This window comes from Misgurnus anguillicaudatus, chromosome 16 (genome assembly GCF_027580225.2).
Source record: "Misgurnus anguillicaudatus chromosome 16, ASM2758022v2, whole genome shotgun sequence".
Lineage (NCBI taxonomy): Eukaryota > Metazoa > Chordata > Actinopteri > Cypriniformes > Cobitidae > Misgurnus > Misgurnus anguillicaudatus.
This window is the reverse complement of record NC_073352.2, coordinates 30552986-30560023: the sequence shown is the minus strand read 5'-3', so window position 1 is coordinate 30560023 and position 7038 is coordinate 30552986.

Genomic DNA, 7038 nt, shown 5'->3' with positions numbered 1-7038 from the left:
CCAGGCCCCCAGATACCGAGCGAGAGGAAATTACCGGCACGATGTGTGTACCCGTGGCGAGCGGAGACGGGGAGCTCAACGACGCGTGCTCTTTGGCCGCATTGTGAGATGTTGTGTGTAATGAAACACTCACCCGAAACCGCTGATGGATGCTGAGCAAGGCTCCTTTGTAGATGTCCCGCTCGATACATCCGCTGGCGAAAGAGGAAGAGGAGAACTCAGGGTTTTGAGCCCGTCCGAAACTCCTATATGCCTCCGGTGATCTGGAGAAAGAAGAGGAATTCGCTCTTTGAGGTTAGTGGGTGCCGATTGAAGTCGGCGGAACACAAAACGAAACCAAGGATTCCCCACCCGGCCCTCCTCCGGGGTGGGGGGGAGAATGATGCTTTCACCATCTCCTGAAGAGCGATCCTCTCCATCTTCAGATCGCCCGACTCAGAGCCGCTAAGTTTCATTTTCCACCTCTGTAGCGGGCTGAGTGGGCGGGTGTACTGCTTACGACAGGTTCCTCAGAGCTGCCGGGATGAAGGAACAAAAAAAGCCGTAGCAGGACGCCCTCGGCGAAAAGCAGACCAATATACTGACGTAACGGAGGGGGCAGCTAGGCTCCGACGTGGCATGATGCCTCAGTCTGCTCTAAAGCGGCCGATCATTGTTGGACACTCTCAGCCGCGTCGCCGAAATGGCTGGTCTAAAATTGAACACTTAGGACGATTATTAACGACCTACTTAATGCCCGCAAGACACAACCAGAGATGGCGTTCCTGGACCACCGGGGGTGGGCATAGCACGTCCGGCGGCCTGTGGGGTGAACCCAGTCGCACGTAGCGCCAGGTCAGAGCCACACAGGATTTTTTAGTTGCCGGACCGTGACCTCACCTGTGCAGATCCTTCAGTGCCTTAGCCTGGCGGACCTGCATCACGCCATTGCGCGCACGGCAGAGGCCGCCTCTCACAACAAGCCCGTGGGTCTGTGAGGGGAGGGAGGCTGGTCTCTTGGAGCAGCAACCTTAGCGGCCCCGCCGTCAGGAGAGGTGAGAGGTGATGGCTGAACGATCGGTTCCGGGAGGAAAACGAGTTTTCCACGACCGTGTCAACCAACATGCACCCCGGGAAGAAAGGCACAGAAGGTCGGGGCTGTTCTTGCAGTCCTGAAGTGCCAATCATCTAGGCGGGACGGTGCAGTGGGGGAGGAGCTCTCCGCTCCACGCAGACCGTCTCCGCGCTCCCGAGCGTACATGGCCGCCACTCGGGGTCGAGCACGGAAGCCCCTACCCAACCCGAAGGCGGGAGTGGGTCCGAGTCGGCGACCGAATAGACGACCCCCTCTCCGATGCTGTGACAGACATAGAATCCTCGTGAGGACTGAAAGAGGACGAGAGCGCGTAGAACACGCGCCACCCGTCTCTTACGGCACCTCTGGCTGTGGATGGGGGTGCTGAGAGTCACTGGACGAACCAGCTAACCGATTCAGCACCGTTTATACGGATATAAGATTTCCGGAGTTTTGCCACCGCACCTTTAACGGGGCTCCGCAACGGAAAAACAGGGGTAACGTTCCCGGAGGTACGAAACCCGTCTCCGCCATCCAAGAGGTTCATGCTCTCTTAGGAGTATGAACCCTCCACGATCGCAGCCTCAGCATGCACTCTTGCGCACGAGAGAAAATGATCGTGGCCACCCGGGGACCCATACATTTGCCGCATCCAGAAACACGGACGGAAAGACATCTTTAAAAAGACGCTCCCGTCTCAGTGCAAGTGAAATGCTGTCTTTAAAAAGACGCAGAACACCGCAATACTCTTTTAGAGGAAATACTCTTTTAATGTGCTGATGTTGATGAAGCACACAGGGGAACGGCTACGCACACACTCAACTAAGAGTGAGAAAAAAGTCAAAAAATTAAAAAGAGAGGTGGAACACCCGCGAGCCTCCGCTGAAATGCCTTTGCCCAACCAAATCGAACACGCAGAGTTCTCCAAAGAGCAGAGAGTAGCTTCTCGTGAGCAGTCAGTCTGCCAGCTTTCGAAGCTAAAAAGCTGATTTGATAACTGCACCTGCCGCTCATTAAATAGCTGTGCGGCGGGGCGGCGCCGGCAGATGCAATTATCTGCATGCCAAGTTCATTGGCGTTTTAAAGGTTTCTCGAAGCAGATAGGTCACCCGCGAAGCGGTTCCCAATTCGTCGGTCCTGACGTGACGTCGTAGTGACCGACTGAAAGGGAACTGTAATTCTGACATGCTTACATTTGTTTCAGCATTATACATGAATTAAGACACGAACAATTTCTGCCATGTCATTTATTGGCAAACAACTAAAACAAATGTTTTTATTTTAATAAGAATATTGTGGTATTTCAAGATCATTTTGTTTGTATTTGTCCTGTCAAGAACAGAAAGATTGTTTGCTTGCTTTTTGAAACGCGTCTCTACGTGTATGCACTTTTGAGTGCACTTAAACACGCGCACACACACGAAGGACGAATTCCAAGCGGTGCTTCAGGAAGAAGATGAAGCATAAACAGTTGCTCCACATAAAGTGAAAATTACATTGTTTTTCAGTGCTTTATTCACCAAACGTATTTGAATGGACTACAGTATGAGACACATAGCGCAACTCTCTCTCAAGTTTATACATCAAGAGTTCTGATCTTTGAAGGGCATAGGGATAATCACGTTAGATTTTTATCGGCCGATTTTTGATGATTTTGAAACCATCGGCATATCGGCAATAGCACGAGAAAGGTTGATACCGATTGTTTATTAATTAACTGCATAAAGAAATCCATTATGTGTAAAAAATGAGTTAATGTTGGTAATAAAATAAATGCTGAATAGCAAAAACCATCTTTGAAGGTTGTCATACTGTCTTATTATATTTGTTTTAGCTTAATTTGTGCCTCTCTTATTATCCAATCCATGTTCAGTAAAAATAATTTGATGCAGAAATAAACTAGCTAATAGACCAACTGTATATTGTATAGTGTTTAATATCGGTATCGGACAGAAGTTGTCTGTTTAAATCGGTATCGGCCCAAAAAAATCCTATCGGTGCATCCCTACTTATTACTAATTACTTTCTAAATCCTTTTTAGTACATGATACAAGGATAGGCTTGAATTGGCTTAAAGAATAACTATATAAAAGTACATCAATTATTCTGGTCCCACTTTAGGGTCCAATTCTCTCTATTAACTTTTAACTACCTTTGCCTCAATATACTCCAACTACTGCTTATTAATACTAAAGAAATTGTTAATTTTAAGTATTGGTAGAAATGGTGAGGGTTAAGGATGTAAAATAAGGTTTTGCAGAATCCGGCATTAATATGTGCTATTAAGCATTAATAAACAGCCAACATCTCATTAATATTAATGCTAATAATCAACCAGTTAACAGTGAGAATTGTAAACTTAAACCATGTTAAATCCACTATGGTATAATAGTATACATAATTGTTTTAGAGTCCATACACAGTATTTAGTTACATCAGAAGTAACTGTTATTAGATTACAAGAAATAAGAGTAATCCCTTACTTTACTTTTTTAAGGGAAGGTAATTAAATTACAGTAACTAATTACTTAGTAACTAGTTACACCCAACACTGGCCATAACTTACTGATCATTGAGCCACAGGAACAAGAATTAGTATGAGTAGTTTGTCAAACTAGAATTTATAACTAGCTTTGCCAACACTGGTGGTTGTCACATAATTTTCACACACTTGTATGTTCATACACAAAACAAATCACACCGGCACACACAGATACCAAGAAATGATAAGAAAAGAAAAGGTCATTTGTTTCACTTGAGGCAATATACGCTTGTTGATGACAAGGGCTGAGATGCTGTATACATTTTTTTTGCATTCTCATGAATATTAATGAGCATCACCCTCTTTCATGTAGTACCATGAATCAGTTACAGCCCACAATCAGCATGAAACTAACACACAGATTTCCCATTATTTTTAGTTTTGTAAGACCACACTGGATAAAGGACCATAATTACATCCATATCTTTTTCACAGACTCCAGCCAAGAAGGTTGAAATACCTTCCTAAAACAAAGCACACGGGAAACAGCTTGTCCAAGGTCTTTGAAAGGATTACATGATATCAGCGCTGTATCAATGTCACCTTTATAATCTTCCCCTATGTAAATGATGCTCACGCATTTGCATTTTTTGTTGTTTTTTCCATTAAAGCTCCTTAGTTCATTGTCAGCAGTGGCCATGGGATGCTGTATACCCCAGAGAGAGATGAAGGCAAAATCTCCCGAGGTGTTGTCCTGTCACGGTGATGGTGTTGTACCGGAGGGCCTGCTCATTAATAACCGGGTGGGTGAAAATCCGTGCCTCATCTGCCACTAAAGAGTGTGAAGAAATCTTTTAGCTGCCAATTATCTCCAACTTTTTATCTCTCGTCTTATTGAGGCAGGTTTGGGTGAAATGCCTTTATTTTTTCATAATCCTCTCTCAGCCTTATCCATATTTCATGAAGAACACTGGGGTATGAAAGCATCTGAGACTAATCCACTGCAGGATATTTAGTCCCAGATTAAAATCTTGCACTCCACTGCACTATAATTCTGTTCTTATTGATTGCCTGGCTCCACATAATACAAGTCAAGGATGTTTCATGCATTTTACTTCTGAAATTGTTTTAATGCGGGTCCTTTAGTGAGGACATACTAATGTAGTAAGACAGAGAGAAAGAGAAAGTGTAAAATAAGGAATTCAAAGATAGAAATTGAGTCTAGGAGAGATGAATTGTGCTGAACAAGTTGTTTAACAAGGCAAGAAAGAAGTTGTGAAGCTACATGACATTTATTAGCCAAATCTCTAGACTATAAACAACAGAGAAAAACTGCATATTGTGACCATCATGGACCACAAAACCAGTCAAAACAGGTATATTTGTAGCAATAGCCAACAATACATTGCATGGGTCAAAATTATTGATTTTTATGCCAAAAATCATTAGCATATTAAGTAAAGATCAGGGCTGCAATTCCCGATAACGTTCTCTCTTAGCGCGCTACGAAGACTCTTAAGTTGAACCTTAACTACAGTTATACCTTTTCTAGGCGTGTTTCCCGAACTGTACCTCAGCGGGTTTCTTAAGGTATAGTTTCCTACGTACGACGTTACCAGGTGCTGTCCATGGCGATGGTGCTGAATAGGTTGATATCGATCGCTCGACAATCAATTATTCACTTTATGTAATAGGTTTCGCTGCGTTATGAGACAGCGCAGTTCTTTATTAAAGAAAAAGTTCAGAATTAGTTCAAGTTAAATGTATTAGAAATATCTTGTAAAAATATTTAAAATTGCAAACAACGGAATACAACCTTTTATTTTATATCAAACCCGTGCAAAACCCGCAATTAATTTCCAAACGTATCAACTTATCATGCATAAACTGCTCCAATGCATCCGCTATGCCTTCACTTTAAAGGATAATTTATATTAGGGGTTCCCAATAAGTGCGTTGCACCTAGGAATAAGGTGGGTCGTGAAAGTAATAATTAAATTATATATAAAAACAAACTGTCATTCATTAGTTCACACATTTATTGTGCTTGGACACTGGATGCGCAAGCAGCGTGGTTACAATGCGGATAAGACGCATTTCTGGAGCCGTGCCTGTTAAATATAACATAAAAATATATAATATATATGATTGCATTAGATTTTAGCTTTGATTAGTTTTAATGTGGAAATTTTGTTGACCTTAGGAGACTATACAAGCAGTAATCAAGTGGAGCAGTTTCTTTTGAATGTTTATAAAGAATATGGCATGCAGTTGCCTCAAAGTTATAAAACATTAAAAAAACTTCGATGCAAAGACGAATTAACATCAATAATAATATTTAGGAAAATCAACAATTATGATTTCGTGATGAATGTGCTCCGGTGGCATGCGATTTTTTTACTTGATTTGTTTTATTTGCAGCTATAAAATAGCCGGTAAACGAAAGATTTAACGGATATGAAATGCACAAATGAAATAGTAAGATTCGCTGTATAGCTGCCTGCCATAGTTTCACCAACTCCTCCACCCAAAATGTTTTTTTAAATAGTTTCTTTAGCCTGTAATAATAGTTCGAAGTTGATGTTCCTTTGGAAAAAAAATATAAAAAATCTAACAACCATCAGTGTATGTCTAATTATGTGAATGTTTTATTCTTTAAATAAAAAATGCCTAATTTAATACGGAGTGTTCTTCAACTTTTTTTTTTACAGATATTTAGTTATATAGACTGCAATATACACAAGCTTTTATCACAGTCATGGCCCCTAGCGGAGTCAATTGGGATAAGGTATAGCTAAGAGTGCTCCAGACCAACCTTCCGAACGAATGACTTACAGAAGGTATACGTAACTAAGAACGTTTCGGGAAACACGTATTAGCTATAAGGTACAGCTTAAGGTACAACTTAAGAACGACGTAGAGCTAAGAAGGTTTCGGGGAACGCAGCCCAGGTTTCTTTTAAATGTCCTACTTTAAATGATTATATAAAAAATGTATAATTATAAAAAAATATTCATCATATGCGTGCAAAGGACTTGGACAACTGTAAAAGCGATTAAATAATTATAAAAACAAAAAATTTATAATTCTAAAAAAAAATGATTATATGCGTGCAAAGGACTTGGACAACTTTAAAAGCGATTAAATGATTATAAAAATAAAAAAATTATAATTATAAAAAATGTTTTATCATATGCGCGCAAAGGACTTGGACAACTTTAAAAGCGATTAAATAATTATAAAAATAAAAAAATTATAATTATAAAAAAATGTTTTATCATATGCGTGCAAAGGACTTGGACAACTTTAAAAGCGATTAAATAATTATAAAAATAAAAAAATGATAATTATAAAAAATGTTTTATCATATGCGCGCAAAGGACTTGGACAACTTTAAAAGCGATTAAATAATTATAAAAATAAAAAAAATAATTATAAAAAAATGTTTTATCATATGCGTGCAAAGGACTTGGACAACTTTAAAAGCGATTAAATAATTATA